This window comes from Oncorhynchus nerka, linkage group LG5 (genome assembly GCF_034236695.1).
Source record: "Oncorhynchus nerka isolate Pitt River linkage group LG5, Oner_Uvic_2.0, whole genome shotgun sequence".
Taxonomy (NCBI): domain Eukaryota; kingdom Metazoa; phylum Chordata; class Actinopteri; order Salmoniformes; family Salmonidae; genus Oncorhynchus; species Oncorhynchus nerka.
Window position 1 is genome coordinate 47613430 of NC_088400.1, and position 21389 is coordinate 47634818.

Here is a 21389-nt window from a genome sequence, read left to right on the forward strand (position 1 = left end):
AATTGACAACATTTGAGTCAATTGGAGGTGTACCTGTGGATGTATTTCAAGGCTTACCTTCAAACTCAGTGCCTCTTTGCTTGACATCATGGGAAAATCAAAAGAAATCTGCCAAGACTTCAGAAAAAAATTGTAGACCTCCACAAGTCTGGTTCATCCTTGGGAGCAATTTCCAAATGCCTGAAGGTACCACGTTCATCTGTACAAACAATAGTACACACGTTTAAACACCATGGGACCACACAGCCATCATACCGCTCAGGAAAGAGACGCATTCTGTCTCCTAGAGATGAACGTACTTTGGTGCATAAAGTGCAAATCAATCCCAGAACAACAGCAAAGGACCTTGTGAAGATGCTGAAGGGAACAGGTACAAAAGTATCTATATCCACAGTAAAATGAGTCCTATATCAACATAACCTGAAAAAGCTGCTCAGCAAGGAAGAAGCCACTGCTCCAAAACCGCAATAAAAAAGCCAGACTACAGTTTGCAACTCCACATGGGGACAAAGAGTGTACTTTTTGGTGTCCTCTGGTCTGATGAAACAAAAATAAAATTGTTTGGCCATAATGACCAGACCATCGTTATGTTTGGAGGAAAAAGGGGGAGGCTTGCAAGCCGAAGAACACCATCCCAATCGTGAAGCACGGGGGTGGCAGCATCATGTTGTGGGGTGCTTTGCTGTAGGAGGGACTGGTGCACTTCACAGAATAGATGGCATCTTGAGGATGGAAAATTATGTGGACATATTGAAGCAACATCTCAATACATCAGTCAGGAAGTTAAAGCTTGGTCGCCAATGGGTATTATAAATGGACAATAACCCCAAGCATGCTTCCAAAGTTGTGGCAAATGGCTTAAGGACAACAAAGTCAAGGTACTGGAGTGGCCATCACAAAGCTCTGACCTCAAGCCTATAGAAAATTTGTGGACAGAACTGAAAAAGCGTGTGCGAGCAAGGAGGCCGACAAACCTGTCAGGATGAATGGGCCAAAATTCACCCAACTTATTGTGGGAAGCTTGTGGAAGGCTACCCGAAACGTTTGACCCAAGTTAAACTATTTAAAGGCAATGCTACCAAATACTAATTGAGTGTATGTAAACTTTTGACCCACTGGGAATGTGATGAAATAAATAAAAGCTGAAATAAATTGTTCTCTCTACTATTATTCTGACATTTCACATTCTTAAAATAAAATGGTGATCCTAACCGACCTAAGACAGGGATTTTTTACTTGGATTAAATGTCAGGAATTGTGACAAAATGAGTTTAAATGTATTTGGCTGTATGTAAACTTCTGACTTCAACTATATTCATGGGCTCCAAGGGAAGTCAGTCTTGTTTTACCCCAAAATGATATAGAATACATAAAATCATTTCTTAAGTCTCTCTGTGTTTCATAATTTTCCTTCAATTCACAAGAGGCTGAATGTATCTCACTGGAGAAAGCATTCAAGTGAGTGAAACAGCGCCTTTCTGTCTCAATATGTGTAGCAGATCTATCTGATGCAGTCTGGTCAAAAAGAGTATGAGAGTGTATTGTTGCCACCCGTAGCATTGGATGCAAGAGAAGCCAGCTGTCAAGCCATGACCTTAGAGAGCCTTTTTTATTCTCTATTTGGTTAGGTCAGGGTGTGACTTGGGTGGGCAAATCTATGTTTCAATTATGGTTCCCAATCAGAGGCAGCTGTTTATCGTTGTCTCTGATTGGGGATCATACTTAGGCAGCCCTTTTTCACACCTTCAGTTGTGGGATCTTGTTTTTGTATAATTACTGTGTAGCCTGCAGAACGTTAAGTTAGTTTATCACACACAGAAATCAGTACCATGGACAGCCACATGATATTTAGCTTACGTTAATTGGACTACATTGTTTTTGGTATATTTTAGCTGTCACTATATTAGACTAAGCATAGGTGATTTGATGACATTGAAATGTTGAAGTTGAAATGGTGCTGGAATAGTGGAGGCAGTTTCTGTTTTCTTTGCTACATCGGTAACTCTCCGGTGTTCTAAATCAATAGTTAAGTAAAAAAAAATATATTAAACCTTTATTTAACTATTAACATTAACTTGATTGAACATGTTGTTGGTCATGTAACTGTTTGTTACATGCAAAACGCTTTGTGGACTTTACCAGACAGATGTTGCTCTCCAGTTTAGTGATGAAACAAAGGTGTGGTTGAATTTATTCTGCCAATGTCTTCTTATTCTCTCAACCTTAGGCCTATACAGTATATCACGGTGGCAAGGCATATGAACTACCACAACACATAGGTTGTAATATGGCTTTTTTTGGCTTCCCCAGTGATTTTAACCACGCACCGCTACTGCATCTGGCCAAATGATCCCATGCATCTAAGCGATCTAGAATACAGACTTACAGCTACTCACAAGCTGTTCCTAAATGCTGTGGGAGAGCAGAGGACACTCTTGTCGATTTATTTAAGATGTGGTGTGGCAAGGAACCAAACCAAAGTGACAGAGAGGCATATCCACTGTAGAGGTGACACCCCCCGATGGCTTTCCTAGGCTTATCATTCAGTGACTCTCGTGGACATTTACCTCAATATTTGGTCTGGCCAAGTTTGTTTGTCATTTATGGAAATGCATCAGTGTGTCAAAATCTTGGGGGGATGCCTTTGATGAATATTTCATGCTACATCAACTGTCCTTTTATTAGCAAAGATTGTAGGCTTTATTCAAAGAGTGGAAATCAGCAACAGTATTCATTCAATATGCTCCTCGTGAGGAAAATGCCACTCGCCGGCCATCACAGGTTAAAAAGAAAGCAAGAGAGAGAAAGAGAAAGTAGAGAAAGATTGTCAGTGAAAAAAAAAAAGAGAGAGAGAGAGAGAGACTGAGGGGGTAGAGAAGAGGAATGAAAGAGAACAGAGAGAGAGAGGATAATAATAAATAGTTGTTTTTTCTTAGATTTTTTGTTAGGATCATAAAAACAAGTAATGCTTTAGACAACTGTGTCACGGTCGCTGAGTTTGCCAAACAATAGTGGGCTGACCATGAAGAGATGGAATTGGTCCCAAAGCCCCCCTTGTTCTACCCACACCTGAACATAGCTCTATTACAGGCACAGTAGCTCGTATCAAGGTGATTTATTGCCAGAGAGGGCTCAAGTTGTTTAAAATGGCTGCTGCGATTAGTCATATATGTTCCAGAGCTGAAAAAATGTGAACATAGGTTCTCGTGAAAATTTAAAGCAGCTGTAAACGGTAGTGGACCACAGCAAACGTGGCAAGCGGCTGAGAGTCACTGGGGAACAAGGAGAAAAAGTGTGTCATTACACTCCTTTCAGGAATTAAGCGGGGAAGAATAGAGTTGCGTTCAACATCTAGAGAACCTGCACACCAGCAGCCAAAACACCCATTTCATTCCAGGAATATAAATACAGTAGAACAACATCATTTCTGAATGATGTTGAAATTGGTGAAATGGCTCTATAATAACCCTACATTTATTCTCTGAAATTGCCACATTTTTATTTGGTATTATATCTACAATTTTTCTTGGGTAAATTCTCAAACTCAATAGCCCTCAGCTCTAATTCCAGTCTAAATGCCACATTGAGCAAATTGAAACATTAGTACTTGTATGACTTCTAAATACACTAAATTTACCAATAATTCGTCTTAGGTACAGGAATGCTTGCAACCTTCATTAAGGATTTAGTACACTTGAGGATACATAGTAAATCACATTGGCTTTCAGGTGTTAGTCCGGATCTCCTCCATTTCTCTAAACAATGTTTGTTTGCTGAGCTTACTCTTAGGGTTTCAGTGGAGTGTTAACCAAAATAGCTAGAATAGACAGTGCTGTTGAAAGAACTTGGAGAGGTGCAACCTCAAGCACAGCCTTTCTTTTGTTAGCCTCCCTATATGTATCACCGCAGTTGGGAAGACCACAGAAAAGGTTATTAATAGAATGGATCTCAAGTGGTTATATTTAGATGATGCTCCTGATTTTGTATCCTTTCATTAAAGAAATGTTGGCAGATTTTTAACTGGTGTCCATTGAAGAATAAATACAATGTTTGATGTATTACTAGAAAGAGTGGAAATGGAACTGTTTGGTACAAATTTGGGTTTTTAATGGTCTAAGTTTGAACTGACTAAAGAACACAATATAGTAGTATAGGTAAATAAAGTTAAAAGACAGAATTACTATTTCAACAATGAGTATATCAAACACAATAAGATGTGTGTGAATAGAAAGACCACACTGGAATAGAAAATTGGCCCTGTAAACTTTCCCTTTGCAAGTTGTGACCATTTTTGCCAGTGGTGACTAAGTAACTATGTAAAAACAAATACTTTGAAGTACTACTTAAGTCGTTTTTGGGGGTTTCTGTACTTTACTTTCCTATTTATATGTTTGACAACATTTACTTCTCTATATTCCTAAAGAAAATATGTACTTTTTACTCCCATTGGCAGCCCCAGAGCATTCACCACTCCATTTATCCATATTCTCCAGGCCTTGGGAGCTGACAGCCCAGTAGGGCAAAACCTGGTATTTTTGACTTCTTATTCTGGTCACAAACTGGTTGAAATTGTTTTACTGATCAGAATATTATGTATTTTTCTGACCCCCATACAACCAGTTGGTCATAATTATGACCTCTATACTGACCAGCGGGTCATAATTCTGACAACTATAATATGTGCTATATTATGTAGCCTACTGGTCATAGTTAAGACCTCATCATAACCTGGTAAAGACCACCCGACTACAGCTTATTCCCTATAAACTCTTAGAAAAAAGGATTCCAAAAGGGTTCTTCAGCTGTCCCCATGGAAGAACCCTTTTTGGTTCCACATTGAACCCTTTTGGTTCCCATGTAGAACCCTCTCTGGAAAGGGTTCTACCTGAAACCAAAAGGGTTCTCCTATGGGGACAGCCGAATAACCCTAATTTTCTAAGAGTGTACTATAAAAAGTATTGCAGAGGATCAAGTTGGATATTGAAAACAGTGTTCATTACATTTCTATTTGTTTCCATAGTAACCAATTAAAGTTAACCTGCAACATATTCTTACATTTAAAATAGATCAAGCAATGGCAAAAACAAATCTGATCAAAAAAATGTATACATCTGCATAGAGTAATTGGTTCATAATTCACCCACAGAAATGACATGCATAGAAATACTGGGAGTATATAATGGCCCTCTTGAAAGGTTGTGTGATGGGTCTGATCTGCAGTTAAAAGAATCAGCGCATTACAACTTTATCTATTTGAGATTTTATAAGTAAACTAGAAAAGGCCAAAAACTTTGTGGAAATGTATTTCCATAGTACTAATTGAAGAATTCTGTGGCAGTTACAGATTAGAGATGTCTTTAAAAAAGAGCAAATTGCTCATATTCATACTTTGCATCCTTCTCCAATACGGCCCAGGAGCCTATTTCAGGACTTTCCAGAGGTCCCGCAACACATCAACCTCCTTAGTATTCTGGCTTTCCATGACATTTACTGTGAGCATAAAACATTTAAAATATACATTTACGCATAATGTGGACATGCAGGACACGACATCACAGTAACGCACAGTAAAATATCTTTAACAGTCAGGATCTACTGAAAGTGGTAGCAAAGGCATGTTTGCTCCTCTGTCCCTTGATATTGAAGTGGGACATTAATTCAATCTGAAAAATGCTAAGAAAGAGGATATCAAAATAAGACAGTAGTTGGTTAATGAAAATGTTTAACTCCTCTCTAAATGGTCAAGTTTAGCTTAAAGCTAATACATGCTGTAATATTCAAAGAACTTTTTATAAACACGCTCTCCATAATTCTGAGGACATTGTCCCGGACAGAGATTCCCCAATTGAGGACAGCGTGGCAGTCTTTACATTTTTTTTGTTAAATGCAAATATTAAATTGTGTGTAAAGAGGCAATAAAGAGACAATCAAATATTGTATTGTTCAAAAGTTGTCTGTCATACCATTCCTGCAACAAACAGTGTTAGAAATGGGTGTAATTGGCAAATCTCTTCCTCTTCTCTGCAACTGCACACGTGTGAGTTTGAGTGAGTGACAGGGAGAATGAGAAAAATAGGAGAAACTTTACATGACTCACCAAGGGAGGTGTTTGTTGAGTCAGGACAAGAGCGTTTTGCAGATGAAAACAAACACAGAATTAAAATAGGAGTTGATTTGCTTTACCACCTTATATTATTAGAAACAGTGCTCGTTCAATTGGATTGACAAAGAAAAAAGGGTTCCAAAAGGGATCTTTGGCTGTCCCCATAGGAACCATTTTAGGTTCCTGGTAGAACCCTTTTAGGTTCCATGTAGAACCACTTTGGGTTCCATGTAGAACCCTCTGTGGAAAGGATTCTACATGGAACCCAAAATAGTTCTACCTTGAACCAAATGGGGATCTTCAAATGGTTCTCCTACGGGGACAGCCATTTAAACCTTTAAGGTCCTAGACACCACCTTTTTTTCTAAGAGTGTAAGATCAGACAATCATGGGTAGCTGAATAGCTGAATAGCATGTTTCTTGGGGAATCCAGTCTCAGTGAGACCTGATCCAGAGAAAAAACGTTAATGATCATCTGCATAGCTAGTACAAGCCTAGCTCTTACAACGCTGGTTAGTAGGAATCAATACACACTGAAATCAGAGTATCAACATTTTGCACACAACTTACTGTCAATGAGTATGGATTTAAGGAGTGGTGGTTCTGGTCTCTCCTTTCCCTGGGATATGGCAGAATAGGTCACTCATAAATGAGTGGGTGGCCAAGAACTGCTATAGAGGCCATACATCGGGTCATTGACATGTTTCAGGAACTGTAAAGACAGAGATTAATCATGATTAACCATTACCTAAGGTCTTCACTAAATTAGACTTAGCCTAGCAAGTACATTGACTATGTTTCCCCTCGTCAATCTGGCAGTGAGACAGACAGATGGAGAGAGATAGAGAGATAGACAGCAAAGCATAGGCTATTTCTTAGTCATCTAGCTGGATCATTTCTGTACTCCTTCCCTTTGTTCCCTCCTCCATCCTTCCAAATCCAAGCTAGAAGATTCTTGCAAAAACAGAGAATCAAGAATTGAAAACTGCAGTTGAGAGGTGTAACATTAGATAGTGTGTTAGTCCAAATGTATGGTATTGTCAAATACAAAATACACATAAATACAAGGATATCTGATGAATCAAGAAAATCTTCACATCCATATTGGGGGTACAAGTTTCAAGAATTAGCCTAGCTTGCTGTCTTACACGCACAAACACTCAATCTCTCTCTCTCTCTTTCATACACACACATCTAGCATGACATGATGTCAATCTTGTGATCATAATCATCATCTCTCTCCCCCTCTCTCTCACACAAATACACAGTTAGCATGACAACGTTGACATTACAATGTTTTCTAAAGTCTCTCTCACCCTCTCACCACACACACACACATTTACTATCATTAACTAAACAGAAATCAAAATGCCAAAATGTTAGTTAGCTAGCTATAACCAACGCCTACAACAGCTAAAAATGAAAATGTACCATGTCCATGGAGGATTAGCCAGAGAGCTAACATTAGCTAGCTAGCTAAAATTAGCCGGTTAACAAGAATAGGGGAGATCTAGGGCTAACGTAAACTCACTCACTTTTGTACATCGCCTTGGTCCGTACAAATGACCTTATTTTAGCACCCAAAAAAACGTAATATTTCCAGATCAACTGTAATGTCAATACCATTGTAAAGCACAATTTCTCCCCTTTCCAACGAATCATTTACATGACCCCCACGCTGCACGTTTCTGCATGATTCAAGAAGGCAATGAGCCCTGTCGGGTCTTTTTTTAAATGGCGGGTGGGGAATCGAAACTAATGCGTGATAGTGAGAAGGAGAGATGTTGCGTGGGAAATTGCTTTTTTTCACTCGATCTGTCCAACTTATCACCTTAGGTGTCATTACATACCTATTTGAAGGTTTGTGTCGAATTTGAATCGGGTTTTTAAGGTGGTGCTAAAGTGATCTTAGAAGTAAACAGTGGCTTTGAGAATGATGATCGCATGCAATGATGACGCAAAAAATTACTAGGTATCCCCCTTATCCCCATCACTGTCCATTTCTTGTTTTTAAACTATGAGAGAAGTGCTCCACCTGGTGGAGAGAGATTGTAAGATAGAAATAGTTGCTTTATGCGTGGTGTACATTACGGCATGACACGTCACGATGTAACGGAGGGTCAGTTTTTTCAACTTTTCTCCAATACCATAGATCCATTACCATGTTGATCAATGCTTGAATAGAAACCTAGTTCACACCCCCGATTTTGAAGTCAACACAGTCGCTACAGTCCCATTACTTTTCTTTGTAGCCTCGTTTGAATGTTGCGGTTGTGCACATTTGTACGGAATGGGGTGAGTTTACGTTACCACTTAGCAGTCAAATATTTGACATTTTTATTTAGCTACTGAAATGAAAATACAATTACTGCATTGTTAATTGCTTAAAACCTTTAAGGAAAAATATAATTTTAATATTTTCAGGGTCAAATTAAAAAATTAAAAAATATATGCGATAAAAAAACTTTTTTGACAACTATTTGACCGCAGAGAAATTTGAGCTTTTAACTATGCATATGTTTATATAGATTGGTTTCTCTTAATTGAGTAGCTTTTAGACAACTGGTCAGTAGTTTAATCAGATTTCAACCAAAAAACAGATATCAACCAAAATAAGATGTATTTTTCATGAAGAAGATGTCTTAATCAAATCAAATCTACATTTATTTGCCACATGCGCCTTATACAACAAGTGTATACTTTACCATGAAATGCTTACTTACAAGCCTTTAATCAACAGTGCAGTTCAAGAAGAAGAAAATATTTACCAAGTAGGCTAAAAATAAAAAAATTAATAATAAAAAGTAACACAATAAGAATAACAATAATGAGGCTATATACAGGGGAGACCGGTCCCGAGTCAGTGTGCAGGGGTACAGGCTAGTTGAGGTAATCTGGTTGTGATCTGGTTGCATGACATCCCGATCAGATTCCAACCAGTAAAATACATCTTTATCACATGTTATGCACACTGGGGAGGCCTTGTAATCAATGTACACAAGCATAGCTCCCCATGTCTCATGACACCTATATGTAACCTGCATCTGGATTTCTCTTCCATATACCCACAAGGGTAATAGAGAGAGACAGCTACTGTGTGGTGTTATCTAAGGCTTTCCTTGAAAGACTGGTGCCATTTGTAGGTCTATCCCTTAGAGAAGAATTCTCTGAGATGGCAAGAAAGAATGTGTGTGTATCTGTCTGATTCATTGTACAATGTATGACAATGAAAATGTGTTTTGAAGAAAGCACCAGCTGTGCTGAAGTGAGTGTGCATTAGTGAGCTGATTTCCAATGGATGATCTGCGGGGACACTTTGAGGATTTACAGGAGTATTATTGCATTTTCAGCATTCTATCCGCCCACGGTAGCTGATTGGGTGGACTTTGACATGCATTCAACACATGTGAATGCCATCTGCACTCCTGTCTCCGCTGGATCTATAATGGTTGAAGTTATTTCCCTTGTGGTTCTTCATTTTCCAGCAATATGTCCATAGGTACCTGGTTCGACTTTTTTTCTATCCATCTCTCTTGACTGTTTAATTTCTTGTGTTTCTCTGAATCTTCTCTGGTTTGTTTTTTCTCCTCTCTCTTCTTGTTTGTCTTGCGGTTTCTACCCACCTTCTGGTTGAACATGCTGAAATCCCCCATGGGAGAGAAGCGGAGCTGTAGATTGAATTCAGTGTCTCTCATTTGAATCATTCTTAACCTCTTATGTCGACCCTCTACTTTTTTGAACATTCTGTTAAAAATCGCGCAACATTTCAGCGCCCTGCTACTCATGCCAGGAATATAGTATATGCATTTGCTTAGTCTGTGTGGATAGAAAACACTCAGACGTTTATAAAACTGGTTAAATCACTGCTGTGGCTTTACCAGAACGGCATTTACATCGAAAAGCACAGGAAAAACTGATCACTGAAAATGGGAAAATATATCCATGCGCTACTTGAACCCATTGATAAAGGTGAACCACAATTAATTGACTGAGGTTGCAGTACCTACAGCTTCCACACGGTGTCTAGAGTCTTGTCATTTCCCTTCGAGTTTTTTCTTGGTCAAACACATGCAGGGCACCGTATCTCCTATGGTCTAGGACCGGATATTTTCGTTGAGTTTCTAGCCGGACATTTTTCCAGACGGACAGCTAATGATCTTTACATCGCCTCCTGATGAATTTTATCGCGTATTAACGTTTACTAATACCTAAAGTTGCATTACAAACGTATTTCGAAGTGTTTTGTGAAAGTTTATCATCGACTTTTTGAATTTTAAAAAATGACGTTACGTTTTGAAACGATGTTTTTTTCGTTTATCACACAGTCTACATATAACGATATCTAGGCTTTATATGGACCGATTTAATCGAAATAAAGACCCAAATAGTGTTTATGGGACATCTAGGAGTGCCAACAAAGAAGATGGTGAAAGGTAATGAATGTTTTCTATTTTATTGTGCGGTTTGTGTAACGCCGTAATGCTAAATATTTTGTTTACGTCCCCTGTGGGTCTTTTTGGGTGTTACATGCTATCAGATAATAGCTTCTCATGCTTTCGCCGAAAAGCATTTTAAAAATCTGACTTGTTGCCTAGATTCACAACGAGTGTAGCTTTAATTCGATACCCTGCATGTGTATTTTAATGAACTTTTGAGTTTTAACTAAGACTATTAGCATTTAGCGTAGCGCATTTGCATTTCCAGAGCTCTAGTTGGGACGCAAGCGTGGAGAGCGGAGGAAGAGTTGGTGGTGTTGGTGGAAGGGGAAAGTGTCGGGTTTCCGTGTATAGAGGTTGTTTAAGTGGTTATTTTCAATGTCTCTAACAGATATGTCCATTTCCATCTGAGGAGGGGAAAACTCTAATAAAACAACATTGTGGAGAAGCGAGTGCAACCCTGGGGAGACATTTTTTAGTTCTCACGTGACTGGCCATGTGAGGCAAGAGTCTTGAGCTCAGCTAAATCACCATGCTGCAGTTTTCTGGAGGACAAGGAGCTAATGGTGGGGCCTCTGTGTGCAAAAGGAGAAAAGAGAAAAGCTATAAGAGAGAGCTCGGGAAGTTTCCATTCCGATAGCTCACTGTTGGCAACCAACAAAGGCTGAACACTAGACTCTCCTCTCTCTCTACTTATACAGCTGTTTTGACTTTACGCTCCACCTTGGAGGAGTCTGACTAATTTATCTACCCAGGAGACCATCTTCCGTAGTAGTAACTGTGTTGCTTATGTAATTTCCCATCCTTTTATACATCCACCCATTAAACTTCCTTCAGTAACAATGAGAGGTTCAAACGGCATGACTTGTAATTGGTGAGCTGCTGCTCACCGCTATCCTTCACAGGTCGGCCCTGTGCCACATGGAAGGCCTGCCCCCTGCGCCCTCTCACCCCTACAAGCCCCCCACACTAAGTGACAGGCGTCACGGTTCTGCTCAAGTGGAAGGAAGCCTGTATCTCACAGCCTTCAAGTACAACTAGGGGACATGTCGTCATCAGCAGCGCATACACACACTCATGCACAACACACACATGCACCCTCTCCATCCTTTGAGTAATGTCCTCTGGTGTCACAGCCAGATAGAAGCCCCATTCACACAGACCTTCTCTGGCCCCTTTTGTGGCTCTACGTTTGAAACCATCTGGGTAGAGGTTGTTGAGGACCACCTCGGAGATAAGGCCTTGCAGTGGTTAAATAAACAAGGCATTGTCAGGAAATGCTTCCACAATTCGCAGTGTCATGTTCATGCATTTCCCGCTGTGGAACTTTGGGTTTTGTATGTCAACTGATGATGGTGAGAGGCATAAGGATATGTGGGAAACCTGAGCCATTCTTAAGGTGAATGGGAGATATTGATGGTGGTTTTTGACAAGTGCAATAGGAGATCTAGCCCTCATACTCTGTAAAACTTTGATTCAGCAGGTTGTATGGAGTAAGGAAGGCATAATAATGTGTACTGTGACATTCATAGAATTAGGGTTAGGGTTAGACCACAAAATAATGTTTATAGAGCTGTTATCTTCCGAATAAACTCTTAAAGACCTAGTAATCTTTTACATCAGTAGCAGTCAATATTTAATCATCACTTTATTTAGTCTCATCTGAAAGTTATAAATTCTTGGTTATCTTCACAAACACTGGCTAACAAGTTGAATCGGCAATACAACATTTGGTTTAATCATTTATTTACTAAATACCTGAATAATCACACATAATTACATCTACACAGAATGGATCATACATTGATTACAAATTATGTCATAAAGGAAAACGTCCCTAGCGGACGGAACAGATATGACGGCTGGTTACACAAAGAAAGAGGGTTGGGTTTTGAATGAAACAAAGGGAGAAGCTATGCTATCGTAAATACAGAATCTTATGCATTCTAAATAACTGACCATTTAGAAAAAGGAAAATGCAATAAATATTTACTCTGCGCTGCGCTTCAATAGGTTGGTCGTAGATGGAAGGCCGGGTTGCCCAGCAGGGATCTCTTGTCCTCTGAAGAATGTCTCTGGTGGTAACCTGGAAAATGTTGTAGTATTGTTGTGTGTGTTAGACTGAATACGTCGTCCGTCCTTTCCTATCCCACGTTTACAGCTGCTGCTAACTCAACGGCTAGGAGGTATCACTTCTGGAGTGAATAAGAGTTCAAAGTTCATACCAATTTGCCATACTTTTAAGCTCCACCAGAGCTGTTGCCAGAAAATGGAATGCTAATTTTTCTACCATAAGCCGCCTCCAAAGCTGTTTTAGAGAATTTGGCAGTACGTCCATCCAGCCTCACAACCACAGACCACATGTATGGCATTGTGTGGGTGAGCAGTTTGCTGATGTCAACGTTGTGAACAATGTGCCCCATGATGGCAATGGGGTTATAGTATGCATGGGTATGGGCATAAGCTACAGACAACGAACACAATTGCATTTTATCGTTGGCAGTTTGAATGCACAGAAATACCGTGACGAGATCCTGAAGCCCATTGTTGTGCCATTCACCCGCCGGCATCACCTCATGTTCCAGCATGATAATGCAAGGCCCCATGTCGCAAGAATCTGTAAACAATTTCTTGAAGCTGAAAATGTCCAAGTTCTTCCATGGCCTGCATACTCACCAGACATGTTACCCATTGAACATGTTGGGGATGCTCTGGACTGACATGTACGACAGCGTGTTCCAGTTCCCGCCAATATAAAGCAACTTCACACAGCATCGAAGAGGAGTGGGACAACTTTCCACAGAACACAATCAACAGCCTAACGTCTAACGTCAGTGCTGAAGATTGCTGAAAGAGTGCTGAAAGATCTGATAGAATGGTTGTTTTTATTGGGGATTTTCAAATGAAACATTTTTTTAGAGGCATAAATAGGTACGTTTTGATTATCTGTTGTCAACACTGTTAGGGGCTTGTCAACTCTGTCACTGATGGAGTCAATCATTTTTTGTCAATATTCAGAAAAAGTATTTGAATCACTGTTCTGCAACATTTGCTTAAACAACTGATGTTTTTTGCTATGCAGACCTAAGGGACAATGTTTGCCTTATAAATATTGTTTTATGTTCTAAATCTAGAAAAACATGCCAAAATGCTAACACAATTATCCCTGGAGCATTTATAAAACAAAACAAAACTATAAAACAAAACAAAAATAAGTTGGAGATTTGTATTACCTATTTGAATAACCTAATCTTAGAAATAAACAATCAAGGCCATTAAACACTTGTTGGTCAATAATTGTAAAAATGAAATTATGTTTATGGTGTCTGACGGAGTTGACATGAATCCAGTTAGTTGCATTTTATGTTAAAAAAATATGTAATTAGGAGGTTGTTCCTTTAGCTGATACTTTGGTAGATCAAAATATACACTGCCGTTCAAAAGTTTGGGGTCACTTAGAAATGTCCTTGTTTTTGAAAGAAAAGCACATTTTGTTGTCCATTAAAATAACATCAAATTGATTTTAAATACTTCGTAGACATTGTTAATGTTGTAAATGACTATGGTGGCTGGAAAAGGCTGATTTTTTAATGGAATATCTACATAGGCATACAGAGGCCCATTATCAGCAAACATCACTCCTGTGTTCCAATGGCACGCAAACTGGCTCTAACCAGAATATAAAGAGGAGTGGGAGGCCCCGGTGCACAACTGAGCAAGAGTTGTGCTTTAGAGTGTGTAGTTTGAGAAACAGACACCTCACAAGTCATCAACTGGCAGCTTCATTAAATAGTACCCGCAAAACACTAGTCTTAACATCAACAGTGAAGAGGTGACTCAGGGATGCTGGCCTTCTAGGCAGGGTTGCAAAGAAAAAGCCATAACTCAGACTGGCCAATAAAAAGAAGATTAAGACGGGCAAAAGAACACAGACACTGGACAGAGGAACTCTGCCTAGAAGGCCAGCATCCCGGAGTCGCCTCTTCCATGCTCAAAGAGATAGTCAGTGTCTGCTTTTTACCCATATACCAATAAGTGCCCTTCTTTGCGAGGCATTGGAAAACCTCCCTGGTCTTTGTGGTGGAATCTGTGTTTGAAATTCACTGCTCGACTGAGGGACCTTACAGATAATTGTATGTGTAGTGTACAAAGATGATGTACTCATTCAAAAATAATGTTGAACAGCCTCCCGGGGGGCGCCGTGGTCTAGGGTACTGCATCGCAGTGCTAGCTGTGCCACCAGAGACTCTGGGTTCTTATTAAACTTATTTAGGCTTGTCATAACAAAAACGTTGAATACTTATTGAATCAATCATTTTATATTCCGAAAAACATAATTCCATTATGGGGTGTGTAGGCCAGTGACAAAAAAAAATCCACATTTCATACATTTTGAATTCAGGCTGTAACACAAGTTGTGGAAAAAGTCAAGGGGTGTGAGTACTTTCTGAAGCTACTGCATTTGATAGCATTTTATAATAACTCCACTTAATAAAACATTTATAATTGGTTAGAAAATAGTTTAGTCATTATCTATTAATTATTACTCCATTCATACGATGTTTAATGTAGGTCCTTATAAACCATTTACTAATCACTAGTTAAGTATTTTTGTGCGGCCTCATCTAAAGGATGGGCTATTTATACTTTATAAATACTTTATGAAAGGTTTTATAAATGTTTTGAGTGACCAGCATAATTTCTCACAAAATGCTAGACATGCCATTGATAGACATTCCAGCAGTACCTGATGCTCCTTAAGGTCTGAAAATGGCCTAGAACATACCAATTGTAAAAGAATAACCACAAAACGCAGGATGTTTAAGGAAATATACATATATTTTTGGACTCTTCAGATGAACTCAGGAATGGGGATGGAGACGGAGAAGTAGTTTTAAATGCAACGAGTTATTTACTGAAAAGTTCTACGCCTTTCAGTACTTTAGGAAGTAATCTAACAATTGACAGTGAACAGGATTGTGTTAATATTAAGGAAAATATTTGTTGGAAAAAAGTTGTCCCGTTTTTCAAGAATCCCTGAGCTCGAAAACAGCAACATTTTCTCTCAGCCTCATGGCAAAATGTGTAAAATAGTATGAAATTGGCGAAACTGTGCTCTACGCCACTGCATACAGTAAATTACAGTGCCTTCAGAAAGTATTCCTACCTCTTGACTTATTACAGGCTGAATTCAAAATTGATAAAAAAAAAAAAATTTGCCAACCCATCTTTACACAATACCACATTATGAAAACTGAAAACATTTTTTTAGAATGTTATGCAAATGTATTGAAACTGAAATATAGAAATATCGCATTTACATACAGTGAGTATTCACACCCTTGAGTCAATACGTTGTAGAAGCATCTTTGGCAGCAATTAGAGCTATTAGCCTTTCTGGATAAGTCACCAAGAGCTTTCCACAACTGGTTTGTGGGACGTTTGCCCATTATTCTTTTCAAAATTTTTGATCATTGCTGCACAATCATTTTCAGGTCTTGCCATAGATTTTCAAGTAGATTTAGGTCAAAACTGTAACTCGGCCACTCAGGAACATTCATTGTCTTGTTGGTAAGTAACTCCAGTGTAGATTTGGCTACATTTGGCAACATCGCTCCATCCACTGGTCTTGCAAAATCCAGGTCTCGGGCTCTCCGGCCAATCCCAGGGAAGCAGTGGTGCTAGGCTTGGCGTGTTTCGGATGGTTTGACATGACGGGCAGGATCTGGCTTGGGCTTCAATGTCATGGTCTAGTCCCAGCCACCAGAAATATCTACGTGCTAACTCCTTCATCCGGACGATAGCACAATGTCCAGAGTGCAGCTCGTTCAGGATAGGTTTCCACAGCTTTGGCGGTATGATGACACCCATACCTCAGAGTCACTGTCAACTCCTTTCCCCGTGAAAGGTAAGGCTGGAACTCCAGTGGCGCGTCAGCGATGCATGACAGAACGCTTCTCATCACTCGGTCAAACACTCTGGACAGTGTTGGAACTCCTCCTGTTTCCTTCTTGATCTGGTGAGCTGTCACAGGTGTGTTCTCCACCATGTTGAAATAGATCATCTTCTGTTCACTGCTCTTAAGGCAGTCATGCGGAGGAGACCTGTCGCGCGCTTCAGACCTCCGGTACTTGATGTCATAGTTATGAGCACTAAGGAGTAGCACCCAACACCGCATTCTGCTTTCTGCCAGAGTTGGTATGCTGGAGTACCAAAGATAGCAAGGTGAACCTCCGTCTGAACAGGTAGGTGTGGAACTTTTTGATCCTGAAGATAATACCCAAGCTTCTTTCTCAATCTGTGGGTAATTTCACCTCCACTTTGCCTCGAATCCAAGACGCAAAGACAATGGGATTCTCTTCTCCTGTTGGTCGGTGTGATATGTGACACGATGGCCCCAACTACATATGGGGAAGCGTCGCAGGCTAGTTGAATTTGCAAGGATGGGTCGAAGTGAGTCAACACTGTCTTGTCAATCAACATTGCCTTTGCTTTCTAGAAAGCAGCGTCACACTCATTTATCCACGATGAGGTATTGTTCTCTCTCTGAAGCTCATGCAAAGGCTTCAGCTGCGTCGCCAGCTGTGGGATTAACTTGCCGTAGTAGTTCCAGAGGCCAAGGAAAGACAGCAGCTGGCTGACATTCTCAGGAGCAGGAGTCTCTGCAGTCGCTGTCATTTTCGATGGGGATGTATGGAGACCGTTGGCCTTAGTACTCCACAGCTGGCTTGAAAAAGTCACACTTGTCTTTGCGAACCGTACTGTTTGTTTAGAGTCTTTTCAAGGTTTATCCGATGCTCCTGTGACTAGGATGTCATCAAGGTAACACTGTACCCCAGGGAGACTGCTCAAGATCTAATCCATGGCCCTCTGGAACAAGTCAGATGCCGACGTGATTCCAAAAGGCAAATGGCACTGTAGACTCCCCTATGGGTAGTGATGTGAGGTACTTCTGTGACTCTTCTTCTACATGAATCTTTCCTATTTTGTTGCATTACAACCTGTAATTTAAAATAATTTTTATTTGGTGAAGTGAAATAAAAATTCAACCCCTTTGCTATGAAGCCCCTAAATAAATCTGGTTCAAACAATTACCTTCAGAAGTCACATAATTAGTTAAATAAACTCCACCTGTGTGCCATCACATGATCTATCACATGATCTCAGTTCATATTTATATATATACACCTGTTCTGAAAGGCCCCAGAGTCTGCAACACCACTAAGCAAGGGGCACCACCAAGCAACCGGCACCATGAAGACCAAGGAGCTCTCCAAACAGGTCAGGGACAAAGTTGTGGAGAAGTACAGATCAGGGTCGGGTTATAAAAAAATATCCGAAACTTTGAACATCCCACAGAGCACCATTAAATGCATTTTTTTTTTAATGAAAGAATATGGCACCACAACAAACCTGCCCCTGCATCTCAATTTGGTTGAGGTTGGGTGATTGTGGAGGCCAGGTCATTTGATTCAGCACTCCATCACTCTACTTCTTGGTAAAATAGTCCTTACACAGCCTGCAGGTGTGTTGGGTCATTGTCCTGTTGAAAAGCAAATGATAGTCCCACTAAGGCCAAACCAGATGCAATGGCGTATTCCTGCAGAATGTGGTGGTAGCCAAGCTGGTTAGGTGTGCCTTGAATTCTAAATAAATCACAGACAGTGTCAACAGCAAAGTACCCCCACACCATAACACCTCCTCCTCCATATTTACAGTGGGAAATACACATGCGGAGGTCAGCCGTTGATCCACAGGTTGGAACCAAAAATCAGATCTAACGTCCACTGCTCGTGTTTCTTGGCAAGTCTCTTATTATTATTGGTGTCCTTTGGTAGTGGATTCTTTGCAGCAATTCGACCATAAAGTCCAAATACACGCAGTCTCCTCTGAACAGTTAATGTTGAGATGTGTATATTACTTGAACTCTGTGAAGTATTTATCTGGGCTGGTAAAGCTAATGAACTTATCCTCTGAAACAGAGGTGTCATGACGCTAGCCCTTTCAGTGAATTGGCTAGCAGAGATTTGAACACCCCCCCATTCTGTTAGTGGGGGCAATTTTCCAACCACGTTGTAAATTCGTTGTAAATTCCTTGCAGACACTCTTGTCTCCCTGACCATACAGTATGGGAGAGAGATGGTCACAGTAGAACAAAGGCACAGCTACAATCCGGTCCATTTTGTTTCATGTTTGTGACCTCATGAAAGACAATACAGCCACATTACCCTTACTATGTTTGTACAGGTTCATCAGTTATGAGGCTTGCATCTAATTCTTGTATAAAATGATTAAGTAAATATGAAACTATTTGCGAAATTATGTAATGTGATGTTAACCTTTAAAATGAGAGAATTGGCCTTCCATGTAAAGTTTAACTAAGTCTGTAGCCATGCCCAAGTGAATAGACATTGGTTGGAAATGATGAACCAACCTATTTTCCACTCTTGAATAAAATCCTCCGTGATGAAAAGTCACCTAAATTCTAAATACCGTGAGGACTTGTCCTCACATTTAAAAAGGGCTAATTCTAATTTCAACCATACAGGCCAGAAAATGTGAGAGCTTGCTCTACATGTGAAATGTTATGAACTCTGAACTATTGATCACTCAAGAAGAAGTCCAAGATTACAAACTAACAGACTGCAGCTGGAAAGGTTGCAAATCTAGTAAGAACATTAACCGATGCAGAAAACCACAACATCTCACTCCATGACAACCCAGAAGAATCCACAAAGGACAATGGCGACCTCGACTGGGCAAACCAGAGCCTCACACCACCAGCTCAACTATCAAAGTCAGCTTCATGCAAATACAATGCATTACCTTTCTCTGAATGAGCTATCGTTAGTGGCATATGTATCTATGTGAGAATAGCTTCCCATGTCCAGTAGAGACCAATTCCTTAGTCTTCCTTCCAAATCCCCCCTTCTCTTCTCTCTGAATATATCGTGTTATAACCAAACTGTTTGTGTTTATAGTCCACTAGGGACGATATTTACTGTATAATGTCATTATGTATTGTATATTCTGTATTTGTTGAATTAGTTAGTAAATTAATAATTGAGCCAATTTGTGTATAGATGATTCATAAGTAAAGGCTGGCTTTGTGCAGATAACCAAGAATTTTACAACTTTCAGATGAGACAGATATTAGGTAAAGAATAATTAATGACTGATTGAGTGCTTTTGATATAAAAGATCTTCAGATCTTTAAGAGTGGATTCGGGTGATAGCCGCTCGATATAAACTAATGCTTCCATTGTGCCATAGGTTATTAATGGTTTAATTCTTGCATGGTTTAATTCAATCATGTAATCAATTAAACGTTAGGTAACCAATTTGATAAAATTGCTTGTCATCACATTAATGAAGTCAGAGACACGACACAGGTAACTCTGGGTCTTCCACTGACCTTCATGTCTTAAAGTAATGATGGACTGTCATTCTCTTTGCTTATTTGAGCTTTTCTTGCCATAATATGGACTTGGTCTTTTACCAAATAGGGCTATCTTCTGTATACCCCCTACTGAATTTCTGCCTGACTGACAGGCCCAAAGTAAACTGCCTGTTACTCAGGCCCAGAAGCCAGGATATGCATATAATTGGTAGCGTTAGCATTGGATAGAAAACACTTTGAAGTTTGTATCCATTTTTTTTAAATGTATGAGACTATAACACAATTGATATGGCTGGCAAAAATCCAAAGAAAAACCAACCAGAATGTTTTTATAATGGAAAGCTATGGGTCCTATGCAATTCTAGCTCCCAGAATGCAATTCCTATGGCTTCCACTAGATGGCAAAAGTTTTTGTTTAAGGTTTCAGGCTTGTTTCTTCCAAAATGAGGAAGAATTTGGAGTTTTGTTACAAAGAGTCCCAGTGGAAAATCAGTCTGTCGGCGCGCCTGCTTATTTTACTTTTCTACTGAACATACTTCTTTCCGTATGAAATATTATAGTTTATTTACATTTTAGGGTACCTGAGGATTAAATTGAAACATAGTTTGACTTGTTTGAACAAAGTTTAGCGATAGCTTTTTGGATTCCTCTGTAATGATCTGCTTGTTTAACGAGTGGATAACTGAAATCGATGGCGCCAACTAAACAGACTTTTTGGGATATAACAAAATGACCATTCATGTTGTAGCTGGGACCCTTGGGATTGCAAACAGAGGAAGATTATTTATTTAATCGCTATTTGTGATTTTATGAAGCTGGTTGAAAGATATATTGATGTGGGGCGCCGTCCTCAAACAATCGCATGGTATGCTTTTGCTGTAATGCCTATTGTAAATCGGACAACGCAGTTAGATTAACAAGAATGTAAGCTGTTAAACTGTAAAGATACTTGTATGTTCAGAAGTGTTTAATATTACGATTATTTATTTGAATTGCTTACCCTTCAATTTCACCGGATGTTGTTGACAAGCCTTAAGAAGGAAATCAATTCCATAAATTAACTTTATAGAAGGTGCACCTGTTAATTGAAATGCATTCCAGGTGACTACCTCATGAAGCTGGTTGAGAGAATGCCAAGAGTGTGCAAAACTGTCATCAAGGCGAAGGATGGTTATTTGAAGAATCTCAAATATAAAATATATTTTGATTTGTTTAACACTTTTTTGGTTACCATGTGATTCCAAATGTGTTATTTCATAGTTTTGATGTCTTCACAATTATTCTACAATGTAGGAAATAGTAAAATAAAGAAAAACCCTTGAATGAGTAGAAGTTCTAAAACTTTGTGTATATCATGAGTAAGTATATAATTTGTATTTATTGTTATTTGTAAACCTTGCCATAAAATAAGCAGCAGCAGTACAAAACCATAGCTAGACTGGTACATTGG

The 21389-nt window shown here is 39.5% G+C and overlaps 1 protein-coding gene across 2 annotated transcripts in view; it reads left to right on the plus strand.

Moving 5' to 3' along the window:
* LOC115129595 (tenomodulin-like) overlaps nucleotides 1–21389 on the plus strand; it is a 139859-nt gene that overhangs the window by 48689 nt on the left and 69781 nt on the right. The gene's annotated exons all lie outside the window — the stretch shown is intronic.